This window comes from Coregonus lavaretus, assembly GCF_964263955.1.
Source record: "Coregonus lavaretus genome assembly, chromosome: 11".
NCBI lineage: Eukaryota > Metazoa > Chordata > Actinopteri > Salmoniformes > Salmonidae > Coregonus > Coregonus lavaretus.
This window is the reverse complement of record NC_139998.1, coordinates 51,250,022-51,262,339: the sequence shown is the minus strand read 5'-3', so window position 1 is coordinate 51,262,339 and position 12,318 is coordinate 51,250,022.

Genomic DNA, 12,318 nt, shown 5'->3' with positions numbered 1-12,318 from the left:
GCTTATTGACAGAAGATTCCGTTGTCTGTTCTTTCGCTTATTGACAGAAGATTCCGTTGTCTGCAGCCGGTCTTCTGAGTCTTGATATCATGCGTCCCGTTTTATACGTTCCGCGAGCTTCTTGAAGGTAATACAATCGATTTCGAGTGGGTGGTAGGCAATTGTTGACATCTTTGGTTTAATTTCTTCCACTGCTGGTCGCTCCGTTTGGCATGTGCCCCTCCTTGCAACCTCAACCATCCGTTACGTCTAAAACCATCACTGAATGTGGGCTAAGAACACCACTTTACTCCTTATACCTGTTTAGGAAAAACAATGTTGCAATTTCAAATTTGGATAGGAGAGCGTAATGCTGAGGTTTCCATTTGGGGAAATGTAGGTTATCCAATGCGCGCAACTGTATGTGAAATAACTTTCCAAAGTTGCTAGACCTGTTGAAGGCAGAGGTGTTTCTCATTGGCCTATGGGCTTGAAGCTGACCTGTCGGCTAATTGCGTGCGGATGTTTTTGTTAATGTATGTCCAAGTCTTGTGACCGCCTAAGCGCCGCAGAGAATGCGCTTTCAAGAACAGCCCTCGGACTGTTTCCAGCACTTGAGTGAGTTCATATTTGAATTTATTTTCTGGTATGGATTGTTTTTCACTTATACAATTAGGTGGTTTGGTTGTCTAGGACAATTGTGGTTCAAATAGACAAGAGACAGTTTTAATACAGGCAAGTAGGCTAGCCAAGCCTTTAGGCTGTGTGTTATTCGTATGATATATAGCATAGGCATACACATGTCAGGAGAATACTTATGACAACTCAAACATTTATTGAAAGAGATTTTGTACACATGCGTGTCATGACCTGCAGTTATCAGTGCTTAATTTGTACATCGGGAGGTGCCGGAACAAAAAAGTGAGCGCGAGAGTGGGGTGACCTGGGGAGTTCTGAAGTACCGGAACGCATGAGAAAAAAAAAAAATAACTTGATAATAAAGCACTGCATGCATATCATCGCATTTACGTAGTGGCATAGAGCAGTAGAGTACAGGCACTTATAGAAGTTGCACACATGTGGAACATGTCCGAGAACTTTTCTAAAATGACCGGAGACTGCACAAATGATCGAAATGGCAGGCTACTTTGACACTGACAAACTGAGAATCAGAGATCAATAAAAACGACCTTGTCTTGAATCCATCAATAGCCTAGGCCTAGGTGTGTGGAGACACATATTGTATGCTACATATGAAGAGGAAATTATAGTCCTAAAAATGTTTTCCAGTTTCAATGACTCACCTAATGATGCGCAGCTCACCAGATGCGCTCGTATCAAAAGACTATATATCTCTCTCGCTCTCTCTCTCTCGTAAAACAATATTTGGAAGTTGATCAAATATGTTGGTAGCTTACAGCGTTGTCTTCTCTTTTCAGCAGGAGCCATTTGCTTTCCAACCTGTGATTTCCCTCGATTGTAATTGAAATATTGCGAAAGGACGGTTTTGTTTGCATGCTGTTTTTTCACTGACAGATTTACTGCGCGTTCCCGACTGTAGGCAATTTCTTATTAGGCTACAATCCACAGCTATTGTTCCTCTGTCGCTAAATTATAGGCCTTCTCATGGTGTAATAGGCTATTCTGATTTAAGTGCAACGCTGGAGAGATGAGAGTTGCAGGCTCATGTCTATCAGAGTAGAGAGAGGGAGAGAGATCATAGAAAGTGAATCTCATTCTAGTTATGTGAGATTATTACTGGCGCGCTTTTCACGAAGCCACTGCCACCGGTTGGTCTCAAACATAGGCTGCGCAAACCATATTAGGCCCGTGCTGAAAATCTACGTTTTCACATTAGGCTTTTTTGTGGGGGGAGGATAATTAACTAAGAGGCAACTCAAATGAACTTTGATCGCGTTTATTAGAATCTTTACATTGTAAAAAGTGAAAATTATTTTTAATGCCTGGAGAGGTACCGACCAAATAGGTTCCGGAACAAAACAGTCCAAAACGGAGAGGTGCTGGATCCTGTTCCGGCTCAAATCAAGCACAAGCAATTATGGTATATTAGGCTATATGTAACCTCATTCCCAGGCTAAATGATTAGGCTATAGGCCTATCAGTAGTCAGCGTTTACATGTAACCAAAGATTCTGGATATACTGACAAGATACACGTCTCTCCGCCCTAACAATGGGTGTCGTTGTCCACAAAGCAGCATGGCGGGCTGTCTATTTCCCGCCTATCCTTTCTTTGGATTGGTGGATACTACTGTCTCCGACTAAAAACAATATTGGTCGACCAAGAGTAAAGATGGCGAGTGACTGTGTGACTAGTACCCGTTGTCTCTCTCTCCTCCCTGCTGCAGCGACCACCACAGAACATCAACAGTGTGTATCGCGCTGTCCCTGTTGCTGAAGTTATGTTACCGAAATCCCTAATTTGTTTAGAAAAAACATTCCTTATTCCCTCAACCCTTGCTCTCTTTATGACACATGTATGCATCGCATGCACGTGACCAATAGGGCCTGACCTATCACTTCAATAAATTGGTTATAACAAACTCTGAACACATAACACATGTGACAGCAAAATGGATGCAGAGGATGTGACAAATATACTCGAAATGGGGGAATGTTTACTGGTTGCTCAGAAGGTAAAGGGGAAGTCAGATGTGTGGAATAAATGTGACTAGTTGTGGAACATACTGGAGATCAAGAAAAATAAGGTATGGAGCAAGTGCTGTGTGCATATTATGTGTGCCAAACAGGTGCAGTTCGATTACAATATAATTTATCTGACATTTGGAACAATGTAAACAAGACAAAATAAATTATAAGCTTACCAGAGATGTAACACTTTTTAAAAAAAATTGTAAAGCCTTTAATACACCTTTAGACCTATTTATTGTTCACACTAATTATTCAATGGTCGCTTTGTAATTCTATTTTAAAACAAAAATGTTTGATTGCATTTCACATGATGAATGACTAGGATGCTGTGTGATGACATGAACATATAAATTATTGATTGATACAGTAGCCTATATAAGTATTGAAATATAGGCCTAAGTAAGTTACAGTATTAAGACTAAACAGGATGTGCTCTTAGGCCTACAGCTCGATGGTGGTTCTACAAGGCTGCTATACTAAGCCTACTAATGATAAAGACATCTCTTATTATTATAATGATGATCATAATAGTAATAATAACAATAAGAAGGAGATCAAGTAAAATGAGGGTTATTATTATTATATATATAATTATTCTGACAATTTGGAACAGTGTAAACAACACTAAATTAATTATAAATAATACCAGAGAGGCTGGTCTTACGAAAAAAAAGTATAAAGCCTTTATTACAGTATAGCAAAGATTAAAAACAGCAGAATTTGTGAAATTGTTTATCCGACGTGGTTGCGTGAGGCTTGGTGCTCACGGAATCAGTAGGCTACTAAACAAACACTCAAGCAGGCAACAGAAGCAGGATCTGTCTTATTTCTGTAGATATACAGTACCAGTGAAAAGTTTGTACACACCTACTCATTCCAGGGTTTTTCTTTATTTTTACTATTTTCTACATTGTAGAATAATAGTGAAGACATCAGAACTATGAAATAACACATATGGAATCATGTAGTAACCAAAAAAGTGTTAAACAAATCAAAATATATTTTATATTTGAGATTCTTCAAAGTAGCCACCCTTTGCCTTGATGACAGCTTTGCACACTCTTGAAATTCTCTCAACCAGCTTCATGAGGAATGCTTTTCCAACAGTCTTGAAGTAGTTCCCACATATGCTGAGCACTTGTTGGCTGCTTTTCCTTCACTCTGCGGTCCAATTCATCCCAAACCATCTCAATTGGGTTGAGGTCGGGTGATTGTGGAGGCCAAGTCATCTGATGCAGCACTCCATCACTCTCCTTGGTCAAATAGCCCTTACACAGCCTGGAGGTGTGTTTTGGGTCATTGTCCTGTAGAAAAACAAATGATAGTCAAAGCAAACGGTGGCTACTTTGAAGAATCTCAAATATGACATATATTTTGATTTGTTTAATACTTTTTTGGTTACTACATGATTCCATATGTGTTATTTAATCATTTTGATGTCTTCACTATTATTCTACAATGTAAAAAATAGTAAAAATAAAGAAAAACCGTTGAATGAGTAGGTGTGTCCAAACTTTTGACTGGTACTTTATATGGAAGGTTTATAAAGCCAGACACATTTAACAGCTAGGCTGTTGATTATAGACCTAATTAAGTTTGGGTTTCCTCTCTCCTCACTTTTCTTAGACACTTTTCTTAGGTTTTGTTCTCGTCTCCTAACTCCGCTGCTGCCTCCGCCGCAATTGTTCTCAACACCAATATGCTGGTTGACATTGCTATTATGCACATAGCAACATGGTCTAGAAAAAGGCGCCAATTCAACAGCGCACTGAGGACAGCGACCACTATCCAACGCAGGAGAAAGCTCATTTGTTATAAAATAATATATATATATATATATATATATATATATATATATATATATATATATATAGGGCTGTCAAAAATAGCGCGTTAACGACGTTAATTAGTTGTTTGCTGTTAATTACGTCAATTTTTTTAACGCACTTCACGCATGCGCAGTGTGACAAATTATTCAGGTCAGGAAAGTGGTTGGGAGCTAGAGGCGAGATGGAGCAAGGTGAGCAAAGTGGGCCTATTGACGGATTCAAATATAAAAAGAATGATGATGGTACAGTTAACAAGTACAAGGTTATTTGCAAGATTTGTAAGAAGGAGTTTCAATTTCACCGGAGCTGTTCAAGCTTGAAGTACCATGTCAACGCCAAACATGCGTTTGCTGGGCCGTCAGATTCAGCAAGTGGTTTGCGCCAGACCACGCTGAATGTTTGCAGGCAATTAACAAAATCAACCTCAGATAATTTGACCAACACAATAGCAAAATGGATTGCAAAGGATTGTAGACCCATTAGCATTGTAGAAGACTCAGGTTTCCTTGATGTTTTGCAAGTGGCGTCTCAAGACTCATTCTATAAGCCACCGTCAAGAGCCACAGCCAAAGACAAATATTATGGCGTGTAGTATGTTTCAGCTTGATTTAAAACACCATTATTTGGCTGTGTTAATAAACAGACATAATATGAAAATTATGTATCTGTGTCCTGTTATTTATCTTTTGGTATGCATTTCAGAAAAAAAATGGTTAGGATTCAGGTGTAATTGCAAATAGTGATTAATCATGATTAATCCACTGAAAATTCTGATTAATTTGATTAAAAATTTTAATCATTTGACAGCCCTAATATATATATATATATATTTTAATGGATTTCCTGCAATTCTACACAGTTTGACATGACTTATTTTGACTCTCTGGAGGGTATATGGAGGGGTATATGGAGGGGTATATGGAGGGTATATGGAGGGGTATATGGAGGGGTATATGGAGGGGTATATGGAGGGTATATGGAGGGGTATATGGAGGGTATATGGAGGGGTATATGGAGGGGTATATAGAGGGGTATATTGAGGGGTATATGGAGGGGTATATGGAGGGGTAGATTGAGGGGTATATGGAGGGGTAGATTGAGGGGTATATGGAGGGTATATGGAGGGGTATATGGAGGGGTAGATTGAGGGGTATATGGAGGGGTAGATTGAGGGGTATATGGAGGGTATATGGAGGGGTAGATTGAGGGGTATATGGAGGGGTATATGGAGGGTATATGGAGGGGTATATGGAGGGGTAGATTGAGGGGTATATTGAGGGGTATATGGAGGGGTATATGGAGGGTATATGGAGGGGTAGATTGAGGGGTATATTGAGGGGTATATGGAGGGGTAGATTGAGGGGTATATGGAGGGGTAGATTGAGGGGTATATGGAGGGTATATGGAGGGGTATATGGAGGGGTATATTGAGGGGTATATGGAGGGGTAGATTGAGGGGTATATGGAGGGGTATATTGAGGGGTATATGGAGTGGTAGATTGAGGGGTATATGGAGGGGTATATGGAGGGGTAGCTAGAGGGGTATATAAAATGGTATATGGAGGGGTATTTTGAGGGTATATGAAGGGGTATATGGAGGGGTATATGGAGGGGTATATTGAGGGGTATATGGAGTGGTAGATTGAGGGGATATGGAGGGGTATATAGAGGGGTATATGGAGGGGTATATGGAGGGGTATATTGAGGGGTATATGGAGGGTTAGCTAGAGGGGTATATAAAATGGTATATGGAGGGGTATTTTGAGGGTATATGGAGGGGTATATGAAGGGGTATATGGAGGGGTATTATGAGGGGTATATGGAGGGGTATTTCTTTTATTTATTATTATTATTTATTTTTTATTTTTTTCCGTCTCTCTGTCAGCTAGCACCACACTCCCTCTAGATACAGTATATAGGGAAAGGGGAGCTACCTAGTCAGTTGTACAACTGAATGCATTAAACTGAAATGTGTGTTCCGCATTTAACCCAACCCATCAGAATCAGAGAGGTGCGGGGGGCTGCCTTAATCGACATTCACGTTATCGGCACCCAGGGCAGAACGACTGATTTTTACCTTGTCAACTCTGGGATTCAATCCAGCAAACTTTTAGTTACTGGCAGAACGCTCCTACCCACCAGGCTACCTGCCGCCCCAGACTAACATCGCTGAAGGCACCACACACACACACACAACACAATACCAACATAGCATGTGAAACCTGTCACAAACTCTGTCGCCTACGTAACTGACATCATATAGCAAACACCCACCATAGTAGAATCAGTTTCTTTGGGTGTATGAATGATAAAGCCGTTGGTACAAATGGCTCACCTACTTCTCTTGATAGGCAACTACTGCCTATAAGCACATGGACAGGGCTAACAGTGTGAATTAGCACATCCATTAGCTCACAGAGGCACAGAACAATAAGAACCAACATACACAACAAGCACAGTAATTATATTCCCACATGGGCCACAAACAAAAATATCTAAAGATCATTTAGAGCAAAAATGTAATGCTTCACAAGTTGAAATGATCAACTTGCTAATTGTCCTCAAGCGAATAAGGGTCAATAATATTGAAAGAAGATAGTATTCCATTAAGCAACTGGCATCATCAATTTGAGGTGGTGGAGGAAGTGGGATGAGCTGCTGGCCATTCTCCAGCCCCTCTCACACACACACACACAATTTTTAATGGAATTGCTTAGGAGTAGATGAGACAGAGCTGTCTCCTAGCTGAACTACCACAGAAAACAAAATGAACAAGCTCAATATCAACTCTCACCGCAGGCTGAGGATTTATTAATTCAGTAAAGCATACTGAATTATAGATGGCAGAGAGATAAATGAAAGTGAAAGTGTGTAGGGTATAACGGTAATAAAGCTTTAATGAATATATGGAGTCAGGATTGGTAAAACTTGATAATCCTGGAGGAACTCTCAGTCAGTCCTGGTGCTACACCCGGTGTCACGTCCTCTCCCACTCCCCCCCTCCTGCGCTCGATGTCGCCGGTCTGCTAACCACCGGTCCTGGCAACCCATCCTTACGCACACCTGGCAACCTTCATCACGCACACCTGCGCCTCATTAGGCACACCTGGACTTCATCACCTCCCTGATTACTTCCCCTTTATATAGTGTTGTTATCACCCACCAGGCAATATTGTTTATGTTTCCATGTTTAGACGCTTTTCTTGTTTTGTATCGATCAATGTTCTTCATCATTAAACTCACTAACTGCACTTGCTTCCTGACTCCCTGCATCTACAATTCACATCGCGTGTGTGGAGAGCCTTCATGGAGAAGCTGGGGGTCACGGTCAGCCTCACATCCGAGTACCGGCCTCAGTCCAATGGACAGGTGGAGAGGACCAACCAGGAGAGGGGTATTCTGAGGGTAGATAGAGGGGTATTCTGAGGGGTATACAGTGAGGGAAAAAAGTATTTGATCCCCTGCTGATTTTGTAAGTTTGCCCACTGACTAAGACATGATCAGTCTATAATTTTAATGGTAGGTTTATTTGAACAGTGAGAGACAGAATAAGAACAACAAAAAATTCAGAAAAACGCATGTCAAAAATGTTATAAATTGATTTGCATTTTAATGAGGGAAATAAGTATTTGACCCCTCTGCAAAACATGACTTAGTACTTGGTGGCAAAACCCTTGTTGGCAATCACAGAGGTCAGACGTTTCTTGTAGTTGGCCACCAGGTTTGTACACATCTCAGGAGGGATTTTGTCCCACTCCTCTTTACAGATCTTCTCCAAGTCATTAAGGTTTCGAGCCTGACGTTTGGCAACTCAAACCTTCAGCTCTCTCCACAGATTTTCTATGGGATTAACGTCTGGAGACTGGCTAGGCCACTCCAGGACCTTAATGTGCTTCTTCTTGAGCCACTCCTTTGTTGCCTTGGCCGTGTGTTTTGGGTCATTGTCATGCTGGAATACCCATCCACGACCCATTTTCAATGCCCTGGCTGAGGGAAGGAGGTTCTCACCCAAGATTTGACGGTACATGGCCCCGTCCATCATCCCTTTGATGCGGTGAAGTTGTCCTGTCCCCTTAGCAGAAAAACACCCCCAAAGCATAATGTTTCCACCTCCATGTTTGATGGTGGGGATGGTGTTCTTGGGGTCATAGGCAGCATTCCTCCTCCTCCAAACACAGCGAGTTGAGTTGATGCCAAAGAGCTCGATTTTGGTCTCATCTGACCACAACACTTTCACCCAGTTCTCCTCTGAATCATTCAGATGTTCATTGGCAAACTTCAGACGGGCCTGTATATGTGCTTCTTGAGCAGGGAGACCTTGCGGGCGCAGTGTAGTGTTACCAATTATTTTCTTGCTGACTATGGTCCCAGCTGCCTTGAGATCATTGACAAGATCCTCCCGTGTAGTTCTGGGCTGATTCCTCACCGTTCTCATGATCATTGCACATCCACGAGGTGAAATCTTGCTTGGCGATGGTCTTGTAGCCCATTCCAGCCTTGTATAGGTCTACAATCTTGTCCCTGACATCCTTGGAGAGCTCTTTGGTCTTGGCCATGGTGGAGAGTTTGGAATCTGATTGATTGATTGCTTCTGTGGACAGTTGTCTTTTATACAGGTAACAAACTGAGATTAGGAGCACTCCCTTTAAGAGTGTGCTCCTAATCTCAGCTCGTTACCTGTATAAAAGACACCTGGGAGCCAGAAATCTTTCTGATTGAGAGGGGGTCAAATACTTATTTCCCTCATTAAAATGCAAATCAACTTAAAACATTTTTGACATGCGTTTTTCTGGATTTTCTTGTTGTGATTCTGTCTCTCACTGTTCAAATCAACCTACCATTAAAATTATAGACTGATCATTTCTTTGTCAGTGGGCAAACGTACAAAAGCAGCAGGGGATCAAATCCTTTTTTCCCTCACTGTATGAAGGGATGTTTTGAGGGTATATGGAGTGGTATATGGAGGGGTATTTTGAAAACACAGTATAAGTGCAAGGATAAGTGGAACGCCCTAGCGAGACGCGGGTTGACTCATAACCTGCAGTCCCGGCAGTTATATCTGCGGGGCAGGCGGGTTTAGGGTTAAATACTATGTGGATGAAGGGCGGATGGGTGGTGGGCGGGTTGAATGAACTGAACAATACATTAAAAAAAAAATCATAAATATATAATTCTGATGTAATTTATATCTATAGTCTACATGGAGGTTTTCTTTCATAATTTTAGGCTATCTGGCATTAGGTAAGCCTAAGCTTTAGGGCCTAACTGGATGCGCGCCAAATAGCCTACACGCCAATTGCCAAATTGGGAACGGGCAGAAAACGAGAGTTTAATTCAATAAGAGAAAATCTGTCAAATTGAGATATTTCAGTTGCAGTTGAAAATAAACAGTAGGGAGGGCCAGAAAAGTAATGTTTGGGAAAGATTTGGTGAAGTGGTAAAAGAGGATTATATCAGTGCCGGTTATGTTATGTGTGATGACTGGGAGGCGCTATACAAATTTGACAGTCACAAGATGGGGCCTTCAAATAGGCCTATGGCACATCAAGGGAACTGTAGTCTACTGTTCAGATGGGTTAAATGGAAACTGAAATCTGGACACTGACTGTAGGTCTATGACCTTTCACATAGGCTTAATATTAACTCCTGCGGAATTAAGCATTTCTTGCAGTAAAATGATAGGCTTACACCAAATGTAGACTAAATCTTGACTTGGGAACAGGGGTGGAGAAATGCGATTTCTTTCTTTTAGCATCTTCAGAGAACGCGAATGCGCAGTTATAATAATAATATGCCATTTAGCAGACGCTTTTATCCAAAGCGACTTACCCACTACCCTGGCGTTACAAGCGCCATGCTCTACCAATTGAGCTACAGAGGACCACAAAGTTAGATACCGTCTGTAGAGGTGCTGTCTTTATCAGCATCATAAAAGCTGATGGTAGCCTATTTCAACAACAATAACATATGCATCCAAGCCGGACTGAAATCTTATCAGAAACATGTTGGGTCATTTTCACAGCTTTCTATTTCCTTACAACCGGTCAAACTGATGTCATTAGGACATTTTGCACAGAAAACCTTTTTTAATTTTTTTTTTTATTGCATTTTATCCTAAACATCTTTGCGCCGCAAAATAAGAAGAGATGACAGAGAAAAATGTACCGATGTCAACTAGATTGAAGCATTCATCCTATCAATTTATGACATTCGGGTGAGCAAGGGTTTTCTAGGGCAACATATAATGACAAAAGAGAAGCTGCATGTATCTAATTATAGACAAGTTGACTAACAAATAGCCTACCAAAATGTCATATATTATAAGCAGAAAAATATCTAAATGAGGCCCAAAGAAATCCTGCACCCGCTGTCAAAAAAAACAATTCTGCGGTCTCTCACTGTAGCCTGCAGTGCATTTTCTATAGTAACGGATTAGGGTCGGGTGCAGGCCTCAGATTTTCACTTTATGACATATAGTCACGTGTTTGCGGATGGGTTATTAGCAATTGTGGGCGGGTGCAGGTGAACACCCCCCCCCCGACCCCCCCCCCCCCCTCCTGAGGAGGATGAGCTGGCCAATCAGCGGTGTACTCGCATTAATATTTTTTTTGACCGGTATACGCCCACACCATTCTGTTGTTGGGGTACGCCCACACCATTCCAACACAAATATAATGCTTTTTAACATATTCAATTAAAACGTGTTGAAACTATTTCACTCATATTGTAATTCATTATAAATCATATTTAATATAAATCTGGAAACACTGGACAGTTACTTTAAAGTGAATTTCCTGCAATTCTACACATTTTGCCAAAGCTTATGCTATCTGGGGAGCCCCCCATTCCTCGTGGCAGTCTTGCCTATGAAACACAGCCTCTGATCTGCTGTCAGTGTGTTATGAGGAAATAACGTTAGCTCCCAAAGACTGAAATAAGATACAAATCTGTTTTCGAGTGTACTTGAAATATGCAGCATGCAATACAAATGGTCTTGATCATATGAAGAGGGAACTCCGTTGACCATTTAGCCAATTTATTGAAAGCTAGCCAATGCTACAGTTGACTAGCCTAGCCAGGTACTATAAATGTCAATATGCCTGCTCAGGAAGCTAGTATTTCAGTAGCTATCTCTCTGTCAGTGAATTCAATTTTGGATCATGTTCAAGTAACTAGCTGCAAGCTTAAATAATCATTAAATCAAATAATTTGCATAGAAACCCAAATAAAAGCATGTAGATAGAAAGACGTGTGTGTGTCATTTATGTTAGAGTGGAGGTTTAAAAACGACAGCTGCATATGCATATTAGCCAATACATATGGCATAGCCTACACATACAGTTGAAGTCTGAAGTTTACATACACCTTAGCCAAATACATTTAAACTCAATTTTTCACAATTCCTGACATTTAATACTAGTAAAAATTCACTGTCTTAGGTCAGTTAGGATCACCACTTTATTTTAAGAATGTGAAATGTCAGAATAATAGTAGAGAGAATGATTTATTTCAGCTGTTATTTCTTTCATCACATTCCCAGTGGGTCAGAAGTTTACATACACTCAATTAGTATTTGGTAGCATTGCCTTTACATTGTTTAACTTGGGTCAAATATTTCGGGTAGCCTTCCACAAGCTTCCCACAATAAGTTGGGTGAATTTTGGCCCATTCCTCCTAACAGAGCTGGTGTAACTGAGCCAGGTTTGTAGGCCTTGCTTGCACACGCTTTTTCAGTTCTGCCCACAAATGTTCTATAGGATTGAGGTCAGGGCTTTGTGATGGCCACTCCAATACCTTGACTTTGTTGTCCTTAAGCCATTTTGCCACAACTTTGGAAGT